This window comes from Nannobrachium achirus (genome assembly GCF_963921795.1).
Source record: "Nannobrachium achirus genome assembly, chromosome: 9".
Taxonomy (NCBI): Eukaryota; Metazoa; Chordata; class Actinopteri; order Myctophiformes; family Myctophidae; genus Nannobrachium; species Nannobrachium achirus.
The window spans coordinates 9610273-9623952 of NC_137818.1; the positions used below are offsets into that span (position 1 = coordinate 9610273).

Here is a 13680-nt window from a genome sequence, read left to right on the forward strand (position 1 = left end):
AGCCTGTTTGTCCAATATCATTAATTCCCTTATGCAAGATGAAGCTGTGCATTTGTTGTATATCCTATTACTCCATCCTTTACATTCAATTCGTTTTCAGTCCCAACTGTACTGTAGGTCTAATAGGGCTATGTTTATGCACCTGCTTCATCCATGCATTAAAAGTGACCGGTAATTTTTTCCAGCCCAAGAAACCGCAGAAACCCGGGAGGGAAATGGACAAAACCCGATTTTCCGCACCCGCAGGCGGGCGCATGAGGGCTCCCATCTTTGCCATACCCTAGCTTTTGCTGAACTGACGCCACTGCAGCCATACCCAATTGACGCCCCTGTGTAGTGGCATAAATAGGCCTAGTGTAATCAAAGGCATCTACAGTACATGTAACAGGGAGACCTGCCTCCAGTCAGGGCTCTGTGTCCATTCCTTCAATGCTCTCTGTAGAGGCCCTTGGCTTGTCTGAGACAGGAAGGCAATGGTTGTGTATTGGCTTTTAACCTCACATGTAAATTAGTGTACTCACCTAGCCTGATTTCAGACTCAGCTCACGCTTTAGTCTGAAACTGTGCCCTATTCTGGGACACATGCTTCAGTTCGGGCGATTTATCTGGTGACATAACTTTACCAAACCTGGCCAACTCCTTACTGTAACAAGCTGATCGCTTATGAACAGAGGGATGTTTGACAGAAACTTTTGTCGCCGGTGTAGCGATGAGGTGTTGCAGACATGACTGTGTCTTTTATCACCACGCCGTTTTTTTTTTATCACCACACCATGCCTTTTTCACCACACCACCGTTCATCGAGAGAGGGGGGAGAGAGGGGGGGAGAGAGAGAGGGATGACTGAGGGAGAGGGAGAGGGAGAGGGAGGGAGAGGGAGAGAGATGACAGAGAGGGGGAGAGAGAGAGAGAAACGACTTGCTTGAACAGGGAGAGACGACTTGCTTGTCACACTGAGGAACAAGGGGGCTGGCTGACTGAGGGGAGAAAAAGCAAACCCAAGTTTGAAGTGAGCGGTGGTGCCTGCACGTGTGTGGGGGTGGGGGTGTGTGTGCGTGCGTGCGTGCATGTGTGTGTGTGTGTGTGTGTGTGTGTGTTGCTCACAGAGGTGTGTGTGTGTGCGTGCGTGTGTGCATTGCTCACCCAGCTGGAGTGTGTGTGTGTGTGTGTGTGTGGGGGGGGGGGGGTGCGTGTGCGTGAGAGAGAGAGAGAGTGTGAGCCATACTTGCTCACTCAGGCCCCAACTGGTTGCAGTTGATGCTCAGGGTAAGCTAGACTCAACAGCACCTCTCTGGTCACCCAGAGGTACTGAGGCTACATACACCTCAGGCTACAGACAGACAGACAGACAGACACACACGGATACACACACGGCCACGCTATGGAGACGGTGTGACCACCGCTCAAAAAGCAAAAGGGGCAGGACTGAGGAGTACTCTGAGCTGAGAGAGGGAGGCTGTGTAGAAAAAGGCACCATGAGGCCTTCACTGTAATATGCTGTCTCCCTTTATAACCTCCTGTGAACCTGTGAACCTCCTGTGAACTTGTGTGAGATATCTGAAGTGACTTTTTTTCTCTCTATTTACACTTGCAAAAATATGGATATTAATCAGGTAAACTATGTTTTAATTCTCAGCATGAGTGTTAACCAGGCCTGTATGTTTGGCTTACACTGGCTGTGTGTTCATGTGGTCTATGGCTTTCTGCTGCCCCTCTTCTCCTCTCACCTCCTACTTCTTTCTTTCCTTCTACCAACTTGCCTCCTCATCCTCCCCTCCCCTCCCCTCCCCTGCTCTCTCTCTCTCTCTCTCTCTCTCTCTCTCTCTCTCTCTCTCTCTCTCTCTCTCTCTGTCCACTTTGTCATTGTTGCATGTGTGTTTAAACCCAAACACTGTCTGTTTTGCAATCTGTTCATTTGTGTCTAACTAAGATTAATGCTACACAAACTTCTGACAAAGGGTAGTTCACTTTCATTTATTGTTTTATTTCTTCTCCAAACCATGTGAGAAGGGTATATTATATTATATTATTATTATTATTATTATATATATTATATATATATATATATATAGAGAGAGAGAGAGAGAGAGAGGTAAGGGTCTCAGACAGGGAAAGGTGAGAGAGAGAGAGAGAGAGAGAGAGAGAGAGAGAGAGAGAGAGAGAGAGAGAGACAGAGAGAGAGAGAGAGAGAGACAGACACAGAGAGAGAGAGAGGTAAGGGTCTCAGACAGGGAAAGGTGAGAGAGAGAGAGAGAGAGGTAAGGGTCTCAGACAGGGAAAGGTGAGAGAGAGAGAGAGAGAGAGAGAGAGAGAGAGAGAGGTAAGGGTCTCAGACAGGGAAAGGTGAGAGAGAGAGAGAGAGAGGTAAGGGTCTCAGACAGGGAAAGGTGAGAGAGAGAGAGAGAGAGAGAGAGAGAGAGAGAGAACATTCCTAACTGTGAGAGAGGGAGGGAGCTGTGTGTGTGTGTGTGTGTGTGTGTGCATTGCTCACCCAGCTGGAGTGTGTGTGTGTGTGTGTGTGGGGGGGGGGTGCGTGTGCGTGAGAGAGAGAGAGAGTGTGAGCCATACTTGCTCACTCAGGCCCCAACTGGTTGCAGTTGATGCTCAGGGTAAGCTAGACTCAACAGCACCTCTCTGGTCACCCAGAGGTACTGAGGCTACATACACCTCAGGCTACAGACAGACAGACAGACAGACACACACGGATACACACACGGCCACGCTATGGAGACGGTGTGACCACCGCTCAAAAAGCAAAAGGGGCAGGACTGAGGAGTACTCTGAGCTGAGAGAGGGAGGCTGTGTAGAAAAAGGCACCATGAGGCCTTCACTGTAATATGCTGTCTCCCTTTATAACCTCCTGTGAACCTGTGAACCTCCTGTGAACTTGTGTGAGATATCTGAAGTGACTTTTTTTCTCTCTATTTACACTTGCAAAAATATGGATATTAATCAGGTAAACTATGTTTTAATTCTCAGCATGAGTGTTAACCAGGCTGTGTGTTCATGTGGTCTATGGCTTTCTGCTGCCCCTCTTCTCCTCTCACCTCCTACTTCTTTCTTTCCTTCTGCCAACTTGCCTCCTCATCCTCCCCTCCCCTCCCCTCCCCTGCTCTCTCTCTCTCTCTCTCTCTCTCTCTCTCTCTCCTCTCTCTCTCTCTCTCTCTCTCTCTCTCTCTCTCTCTCTCTGTCCACTTTGTCATTGTTGCATGTGTGTTTAAACCCAAACACTGTCTGTTTTGCAATCTGTTCATTTGTGTCTAAATAAGATTAATGCTACACAAACTTCTGACAAAGGGTAGTTCACTTTCATTTATTGTTTTATTTCTTCTCCAAACCATGTGAGAAGGGTATATTATATTATATTATTATTATTATTATTATTATATATATTATATATATATATATATATATATATATAGAGAGAGAGAGAGAGAGAGAGAGAGAGAGAGAGGTAAGGGTCTCAGACAGGGAAAGGTGAGAGAGAGAGAGAGAGAGAGAGAGAGAGAGAGAGAGAGAGAGAGAGAGAGAGACAGAGAGAGAGAGACACAGAGAGAGAGAGGTAAGGGTCTCAGACAGGGAAAGGTGAGAGAGAGAGAGAGAGAGAGAGAGAGAGAGAGAGAGGTAAGGGTCTCAGACAGGGAAAGGTGAGAGAGAGAGAGAGAGAGAGAGAGAGAGAGAGAGAGAGAGAGAGAGGTAAGGGTCTCAGACAGGGAAAGGTGAGAGAGAGAGAGAGAGAGAGAGAGAGAGAGAGAGAGAGAGAGAGAGAGAGAGAGAGAGAGAGAGAGAACATTCCTAACTGTGAGAGAGGGAGCTGTGTGTGTGTGTGTGTGTGTGTGTGTGTGTGTGTGTGTGTGTGTGTGTGTGTGTGTGTGTGTGTGTGTGTGTGTGGGGGGGGGCTACAGATCCCATGGCCTGGAGGAACCATGACACACACAGAGAGAGAGGGAAAGGTATGGTCTCAGACACACACACAATGAGCGAGGAACACAAGCTGAGGCGGGCCTTCACTGTAATGCCGTTATAAAGAGACCAGGTACCTTTAGAACCTCCTGTGACAATCCTGTGTGAGATATCTGAAGAGACTTTTTTCCTCTCTACATGGATATTAATCAGGTAAACTACATTTTAATTCTCATAATGAATGTTAACCAGGCCTGTATGTTTGGCTTACACTGGCTGTGTGTGCATTGATGGAAAAACAACTCAAGTGCATTTACTCAACTATTGTATTCGTAAATTAAAAATGTAGGTATTTTTCTCTGACTTTAGTTAAGTATATTTTTCTAAAGAGTTTTACAAATCTAATCAAATGTTTGATACAACTATTGAAATAGACCATACTTTTTTGATGTCAATACATTTGTACCTTTACACAAGTTACATTTTGAATACTGTGTGTGTGTGTGTGTGTGTGTGTGTGTGTGTGTGTGTGTGTGTGTGTGTGTGTGTGTGTGTGTGTGTGTGTGTGTGTGTGTGTGTGTGTGTGTGTGTGTGTGTGTGTGTGTGTGTGTGTGTGTGTTTGAGAGGGAGAAAGCAGAAAGAATCAAGGGATAAAGAGAAACCAAGCACATTTGAGTGAGGGGGAGAGAGAGCGAGCGAGCGACTGAAAAGTGGCACAGGGCTTGAAAGTGCTACAGAGAGAGGGAATGGCACAGGGCTGAAGGATCGGATGTCTGGGCTGTTTAGTAATTATAGATTTTTGTACTGGGATTTTAGAGAGATCTTGGACTCTTAAGATCTCTCTAAAATCTCTCTAAACTCCCAATACAAACATTATAATGACGTAATTTCCTTGTGAAAATATATCCGATCTACAAGCTCACAACTTTTCAGCAACATGTGAGATGGCAACACGGCTATTTTAACTAGTTTTGGTTCCGAGGAGACATCAAGTATTATTTTTATTATAAACAGCACCATGACCTCCAATATTGACTTTTGAAATCAAAATGGTTATAGGTTATTTTATATGTTATGTTTAAACTTAACGTCTGTGCACCCTCGACTGTTTCTATGGCCAATTGTGCATATTGTGTTGCCTATTGCCTATTCTATTTAATTATTTGGTCCCTGTATCACTGCTTGCAGCTAGATTATTATTGCTCTGTTTTCTTTCTTTCTTCTTTCAGCATGTGGACAGAGAGTGCTGGATATGCCTCCAGACACATGAGGAGGACCCCAATGCACAGTGGATCCGTCCATGCCTCTGTAAGGACTCCACAAAGTGGGTATGTAATGGTCATTTTAGAATGCCAATATGTTAAAAATCATTTCTTTATGTATATCTGTAAAGGTTGCCTGATCGGCCAAGGCTCCCAAAAAAGTAGTCCAAAGTCCAAAAATACCTTTTAGGGTTTTTATTTTCCCCCTGATGCAGAATTATGTACAGTGGCAAGGCCTTGAACAAACAAAACACTAAGAACAATGTTCATGAACAACACTCTCCCCCATTCATTTCCACGCCGGTCGGCTAGTTGCTATACAACAACTGTTCCAAAGTCTATTTTTACTATACACCAACACGGAGCTTTGTCATCAGCGCGTCATAGCTGGGGGCGGAGTCAAGCGTGGGGGAAATATTTAACAACCCCCATTAGTAGAATGGGGTTTTCCGTGTTTTCAAATCCGATTTTTGGAGCTGTGTGAAGCACAGGCTCCCTATACGTGGCCGTGTGGGTCTGTCTGTGTGTCTGTCTGTCTGTATGTCTGTATGTAGCCTGAACTTCCTAAACTTCGGCACGCCACTAGTCCCACAGTTTGGCCACCACACACTCGCGCCATATGTCAAATCGAACGGCTTACTCGGGAATCGTGGGCTATTACTTTTCTAAGAGAAAGGTTCTATAGTTTAATTGATATTAATTTATTAGTGAATTAATTTTCCCCATTGACTTATAATGGGAATCGCAAAAACTCTCATTCAATTATTTGTCTCTCGCAAACCATAGGGGCTAGAGTTTCAAGACTTGGAGAGGAGGTTCATAATGATTTCAAGGATTAAATAAAAAATAATTGTGTCATTTGGCCGCATGGTGGCGCCATAACACCCCACTTTACGTTTTGGCCTGTAACTCTTGAACCGTAGGTCGGAAAATTAAAAATATTTTTTCCCTGGATTCCTTGGGTCATGACGCATCTCCCCATATAGGCCACGCCCATTTGCGCCATGATAGATTTTCCGCCATCTTGAATTTTCTCCAAAACACACTTTTTGCTCCTTTTCCTACATATTTTCTTCAAATGTCACAAAAATCGGTACACATGATCCACACACACACACACACACACACACACACACACACACACACACACACACACAGCTCCACTTCACACGGGTGTGATTTTTAATAGTATAGCGATGTTTTAATTAATTGCAATGTCTTACATTGATTCCTTGGTTGCCAATGGACAAAAAATGATGCATTTAAAATTAAACAGCTTTGGGATTAAATATTGTCTGATATTATTAAGGACAGGTCGCATCATCAAAGACCATGGGTTATCTAGACTATCCGTCTGGTATTAGACACTGTTACATTTTTTTTAATGATAAATTAAACTTATCGTATCAAAAAACGAAAAGCATTAATTAATCAATGATGGTTATAGAGCACATTAAATGAATTCCAGTTGTCTACAGCCATTAACAGCTTGTTATCATGCAAGGATTTACACACTGACACAACGCAACACAACACAATCCTATCCTAAATAGTTTCAAACCTGCAGAAAATACTTTTAAACTGGCGTCGATCCTGCCATATATTCAAAGATCAGGTCTCTATCCTACTTGAACTCACTACGATGTGTTCTATAAACAACATTGACGACTTAACGACTGTTGTTTTTTGATATTAGAGTAAGTTTAATTGATCATATTGTAAGGGTGTCTCTACTAGGTGATTAAAGACATAATGTAAACAGGTTTTGTAGCATAGAGGGAAGAGGGGGACCACGGGTGCTTATATTGTGCAAGTAACTCTGACACATGCACGGGGGATAATCTGAGTCTGATTATAAACCACTTAATTACATTGATTCCTTACTGCAAATGCCTGGACAAAAAACTATCTGCAATAGCATCGGGATTAATTGTTGTCCTTATAGGACTGGTCGGATCAATGCCATGGTTATCTGACTGATTTAATCACCTGGTAAGAGACACACTTTCACATTTTCATGAACATGATCAATTACACTAATCACAATATCAAAAAACAAAGGCCATTAATTCAGCAATGATGTTCATGGAACACGTACGGGAAGGACACAGGAGGAGGATGCCATTGTAAGTGTATTAGGCAATGGGAATGGATTTAGACCATATTCACGTTTCAAATCTATTGACGACTAATGGGCCTGGCTGTTGGATTTATATTGTGGCACGTTTAATTGATCATATCTCATATTAATATTAGTGTCTCTACCAGGATTGAAATGAACACTGCATGTGCAAACATGTTTTTTTTGTAACACAGGGAGTAGAGTAGATGGAGAGAAAAACAGATCTCCGATCTCATCTCATGGTTGTGTAACTTGGATAGCCTACAGAAACGACAGATCTCCATCTCAGTCAGTGCTTGTGTAATTTGCGGGGAATATATTAATCTGACTCTGATTACAAACCACTTGAACTCCGACTTCTATATCCTACACACAGAGAAATAAAGGGCCGGTTTTGTACCTTAAAAGGTACAAAGGCTTCGTCGCTGGGGGCGTACCCTCGCTGGGTACAGAATTGTACCTTTAACACTGGTACATTATTGTACCTTCTTGTTTGTACCTTATAAGGACCATTTCTGTACCCCGAGTGACAATATTGTACCTTCTTGTTTTTACCTCTAAATAATTTATGTACCCCTATAGTGACAACATTGTACCTTCTTGTTTGTACCTCTAAACCATTTCTGTACCCCCAGTGAAAATCTTGTACCTTCTTGGAAACCTTTTTACAGGTTGTAAAAAGCAACATGTAGATCTTCTTCAAACACAAAATAAAACCCAGTCAGATCTGCAATAAAACATTTATTAAAACTGTAAAAAAAAACATGAGGTCACACCCTCCAACAAGTTATCCATTCACTGTAGTATAGAATGAAAATAAAGAATAATATATTTACATTTCTAAAAGCGCACATAAAAAAGTAATTCCTTCTTTGAACAAATGAGACAACTCACAGAAAGGCAAACAAGTTAAGGAGCAGTTGGATTGATGCCAAAAGTCCAATGCAGAAGGTCTGAAGCAGTAAGTATCCATGAGGAACTGATGGCTGGAATGCAGCAACATGACAATCTGGCAGGGAACAAAGAACAAGTATAAGTAGTGAATGGATTGTTCTAAATCTTAAAATACAAAGAAAAAACATTATTTATTTATTTTTTGCACATATTTATGCTCAAACATAAATCCTAAACAAGTCAGAAGTTAATTCACACAAATGCTAACTTTATCTTTCTGCCTTCAAGCCTAAAGTTACCTTTAAATGAATTCCAGTGTGAAGCAGGCTTGATCCTTGAATAGCAGTTTGTAATGTGCTGCAGCCTTGTGTTACTGTAAGGAATACAAATACAATCAGACCCAATATTAAGTCACTCTTACCTAGTAATTACTTAAAAATACAAACAAATGTTATACAGGCATAAATAGTGTGCACTTTGAAGTTCAAAACAGCACATCCATGAGGAACAGAACAGTATCTATACCAGACAGTCTGGCTCTTAGCAAGCAGAACAATTTTAACTTTACAAATATCCAATAAATACTTCCAATTTTGAGTACATGCAATGTAGAGTGGATAAAGTCACCTGTAAACACAGTTGGGATGTCTGGAAGGCCATCTTAATCCTCCAACTTGACTTGACTGTACTTTGCAGTGCTGAATACTGGTTTTCTGGCATATACCACATGGACTCCAGTGGTGTGAATCTCCAGATATTTTCTCTAGGTTTAAGCACATTAACAAATAAACATTAAGAAATATCCCTGAATGGCAATGAGGGACAAGTGTTTTCCCTGCTGCTTGAAATGTTTATTTACCTGACAGGTCTTCAGAGCAGGTCTCGTAGTGCCACCGCCTTTTTGTGCATTTATATCTAGATGTGCTCTGGAGCAGTACATCCAAAACAGGGCTCTGGCATTATCATCCAATGACCCACCTGGGTAGAAGGAAAGATGGTATAAAAGAAGCAAAACAGGATGTCACACAAATAGGGGTGGATACACTGCTTAAAATGGATTAGTTGAATAACTGAGAAAATATTTTGAGAGCATAAAATATACCTTTGGTTTTGAAAGTACATAAACAATCTATGCATTATGTAGTGCAGCATTCCATTCAAGTCATCCAAGAATCTCCTGCTTCTCCTCCTGCTTCCTTGCACAAGCCCTGGTAAAGATAATGACAAAATAACAAACACATTAACCAGCCAGTATTGGTTTTGTACCTTCACACCTTTAAAGGAACATTTATGTACCCTGCGTGGCAACATTGTACCTTATTGATCTGTGCAACTCTAAAAGAACATGTCTGTACATGTCTGAGTGGCTACTTTATACTTACCCTCCACTACATTTAACAAGGAAATGCTATACTTTTAAGTTAATTCATTTATGTGAACCACCTTTTTTAGTGTACAACTAATTATTCACTCTTTGGGATAATGTCAAATGTATGCCAAGATGCCCTTACATTTAGTTAGTTATTCATTCCAACCTGCTAACTCTAACCTGATAACATCCCAGAGGAAAGCAGAATCCATGATTGAGCCCTCATCTATTGCTCTTTTGTTTCTCAAGCCACAAATGAGATCAAGGTGATACAAAAAGGAGATCTCAGGTATTGCTCCTGTTTCTCCTCTATTTCTGGGGAGCAACATGCCTCAGATGGAAGCTCTGATGAGCTATACAGGAGAGCTCAATAATGTCTCAAATATTGCTCAATTCATCTGGATTGTTGCGTCTCAAACTTAGCTCCAAGTGATATAAAAAATAGCTTTCAATATAATCTCATTTAAAGCTCAATTAAGGCTTTTTGTTACATCTCAGGTCTGTCTCAGAATGACCACTGTTGAGCTGTAAAAGAGCTCTCAAGATTATCTCATTTAAGTCACATTAAAGACTCAGATTGGCCAGTATATAGCTATAAACGATGCAGTCTTCAATCATTCTCATTTGATCATGCATTTGTGTTTAATGCTCATTTTAATTCACTTGCTTTATTTATAGCATATTCAGAAAATGTCTTAAGTATATATCATTCTAGCTAGTACAAGCTCTCGAATGATACCAACAATTAGATAAATTATGTCTCAATTTTATCACATACAGAACCAATCTCATGCCAATTTAAGAATGTTAAAAGCAATGTATCAGATAGTTTATTAAGATAAAGTATAGAACTTACAGAAACGTTATCTAATGAAAACTAAGGGTCTGCATCAATAGAATGCTAATTTGGGGGATAACCATTATAAGTTAGTTACATATACATATTATTACTACTACATGAGTTTCAACAATTTATGCAGCATGACTAAAACTTCAACTTTGCCCTACATTTGTCACATGCCTTTTATAGCGCCACCAGCAGGCCGACTTACGTAATACATATTTTCTTATATTACTCCTTCAAATTTCACACAAATCGCTAGTCATGTGATCAAGACTGATCAGTTAGATCTTTCTTAGTCTTATCCCGTCACGTAAAAATGCTTTAGTCGATTTCTAACCCTTCTAAAAGAGCTAGCTCGGGTTCTAGGGGACGCACAGACACATGGCAAAAAGATTCTTGATCAGCTCGCTGAGACGAACGCGTTGATGTATGACCCCTAGAGGGCTAACCCTAATTCTAACTTTAGGGGCCGTTCTCTCGGCACAGGAGTGTCGTATAGAGGAGTTACACACACACACACACACACACACACACACACACACACACATACACATGTTCGTCTCTGCGAGCTGAACACGCCAGTATAAGGTTCATCCCACACAGACACTCCTGTGAGGAGATAGCTTTCTCTGGCCTGGCATTCAATGTGCTCTAACGTTTATAGACTCTATGACCCTTAGTCAAATTGGAGATCCCAGGGAAGAAAGGTCGTAGGAGGATAACCAAGACATCCACACGTTCGTCTCGGAGAGCTCTACAACATATCTCGGAACCAAGGTCTGATGTCGCATCGTCTTTGACTTATAACGCGAAATAGCTGACCCTAGGGTTAGCTATTTCGTGTTATAAGTCCGAAACCATCATGTGTCAAGGGCGCATCTTTTAGTATGTTGAATAGCTCACCGAGACGAACACGTGGAGGTGTGTTTTATTTCTGTGCGACATTCCTAGGATTAAACTAGGGTTAGCCTCCTTTGAATTACTATAAAATCACGATAGGACATTAGGGTTACTGAATGTCGACCTGAGGCTTAAAATGACATGCAGACATGAGAAAAAAATATATCGGAGCACCTACCAACTCGTAATACCCAAAACACACCAGGAAGTGGCAGTTTTGAGACACTTCCTGTTTGCGCATTGGAATAAAACCTGCATATTCTGACTCAGCGCATGTGATTTAGGGGGGGTAGCCAGAATCCTGGAGCAGAACAATACCAGTAAGACTCCCTAACCAGGAGATAAGCACATGTATGATCGGCTACTTTTGACTTTTTGGCAGTGGCGCCAGGGGGTCCCTGGGGGTCCCTGGAGCTCCAGGGGTCTCTGGAGGGGTGGAGCTTGTGGATTGGCAGGCAAGGAGTGTGTGTGCAAAGTTTGGCATGGATAGGGGCAACGGTTGTGGAGAAGGGCAAAAGTGTGGTGTGCCGTGATGTGGACGGACGGACGGACGGACAGACGGACAGACGGACAGGCAGACAGACTGCCAGTGAAGGTTTTGATAGTAACTGCGACCTAACGGTCGCAAAAATGGCCTCTCAAAAATGTTACCAATGCCATTGTAAGCTTGTAGATCTGCTCTTTTCAAAGATTCTGCATAATGAGTACTTTCTACTTTTGCACTTTAAATACATTTTCATACCAACAGTTTTGTACTTTAAGTAAATTTAGAATGATTTGTTACAGAGTATTTCTACATGCAGTATTGACAAAAATAGTATTTTTTCCAATGATGTATAGGCCTAACACTTTATAGTATGTTTATTATAATTATAATAGTTATAACTGAGATACCTTGTAGGGTAGGGAAGGGGGCTACAACATATATTGTATATTTATGTATAAAATTGTGTAAAATCACATTGTGCATTCAATACTGCTATAATAATAATGCTATTAAAATATATATTTTTTCTTTTTTTTCTTTCTTAAAATAAATTATATATTTATATATATCCTATATATTTCCCCCCCCCCTTTTTTAGGGGACCCCCTGCAGTATCCCCGCGGACCCCCTAGGGGTCGCGGACCCCCTGTTGAAGACCCCTGATCTGATCTGATCAGATCTAATCTTTAGATAAGTGTACAGTAGTTCATGAAAAACAATGCATTATTGCTTCAGCAGCAGTCAGTCAAAGGGTTAATTGCCCAAACAACAACTGGGAAGGATGAGAACAGTGACATCACATATTGCTTTGATCTAGCAGGAAACAGAGCTCTGTAGGAGGCGGGGCATATCCTTATTATTATACTTTCTCAGAGGAAACATTTGCTGCTCATTTGCTGCTCATCTATTGCTCCTCAAGACAGAGAGGAGCTATTGGAACGACTTGGAACTGGTTTGAACCAGTCTGGGCTGGCTGCCATTTTGAACCTCAGTCAGTCAGTGCTGAAGAGAAGAACAACCAGGAGTTATATGCTCTCATGGACTTTATCCTTTTTAGGTAGGTGAAACAACATAGCCACTGGATAAAGTAACCTACATGTACTGTATGTTACTTAAGAATGTTGTCTGCAGTGTTTTTGTACAAAGTGTGTATTTTTCTGAAAGGTTCATCCAACCAGTACAACTAAGCTAATGCTAACGCTAGCTAATGCTAACACTAGCTGATGCTAACGTTTTTACAGTAGACTACATCCTAATGGAACTGAATGTTCAAAATGTGTAAGATAAGCTTCCCTTTTGATAGAAGTGGACGTTTTTTTATTTTGTATTAACAGAAGGTGCTTTGCTGTGTATTTGTGCACAGCTTGCAGCCTGTTGTGTGGTATTGTGGCTAACAGAGCCAAAGTTAGCTAGCAGCTGTTCAATACTGTGTGTGTGTGTGTGTGTGTGTGTGTGTGTGTGTGTGTGTGTGTGTGTGTGTGTGTGTGTGTGTGTGTGTGTGTGTGGTATTTGTGGCTAATGTTAGCTAGCAATGGTAGTAGAGTATACAAATGGAACCAAATTAACCCTAACAGGTCCATCTGGTTCCATTTGTACAGTTCTAGGGGAGTTATGGATGATGGGGGATCATGGCCATATGCATACTAAAAACAGGGGGTCCTTTAAATAAAAAAACAGTTTGAGAACCAGTTCTTAACTAGAAATACTGTTCATACAAAACAGTGTGGGCTCATATGGGCACAAATATATACCCCTGTGCCCTTAGCCTCATTGGCTAAGGGCCCTGCCTTTGTACTGTTGGTATTTTTTATTTATTTTATATTTTTGAGGAGAATATCCTTGGTCTATCCTATGAAGTTTTGGTATAATATACTGGTCTCAAGCCCACTTGTTGTTATTT

At 41.5% G+C, this 13680-nt stretch overlaps 1 long non-coding RNA gene across 1 annotated transcript; it reads right to left on the reverse strand.

Moving 5' to 3' along the window:
• Nucleotides 1-8072: 8072 nt before the first annotated feature.
• LOC308292067 lies at nt 8073-8927 on the reverse strand. The gene is made up of 3 exons (XR_013962381.1): nt 8808-8927; nt 8480-8553; nt 8073-8295 (listed from the first exon to the last, which is right to left on the reverse strand). It is a non-coding gene; the product is annotated as an uncharacterized lncRNA (long non-coding RNA).
• Between the last annotated feature and the right edge of the window lie 4753 nt (nt 8928-13680).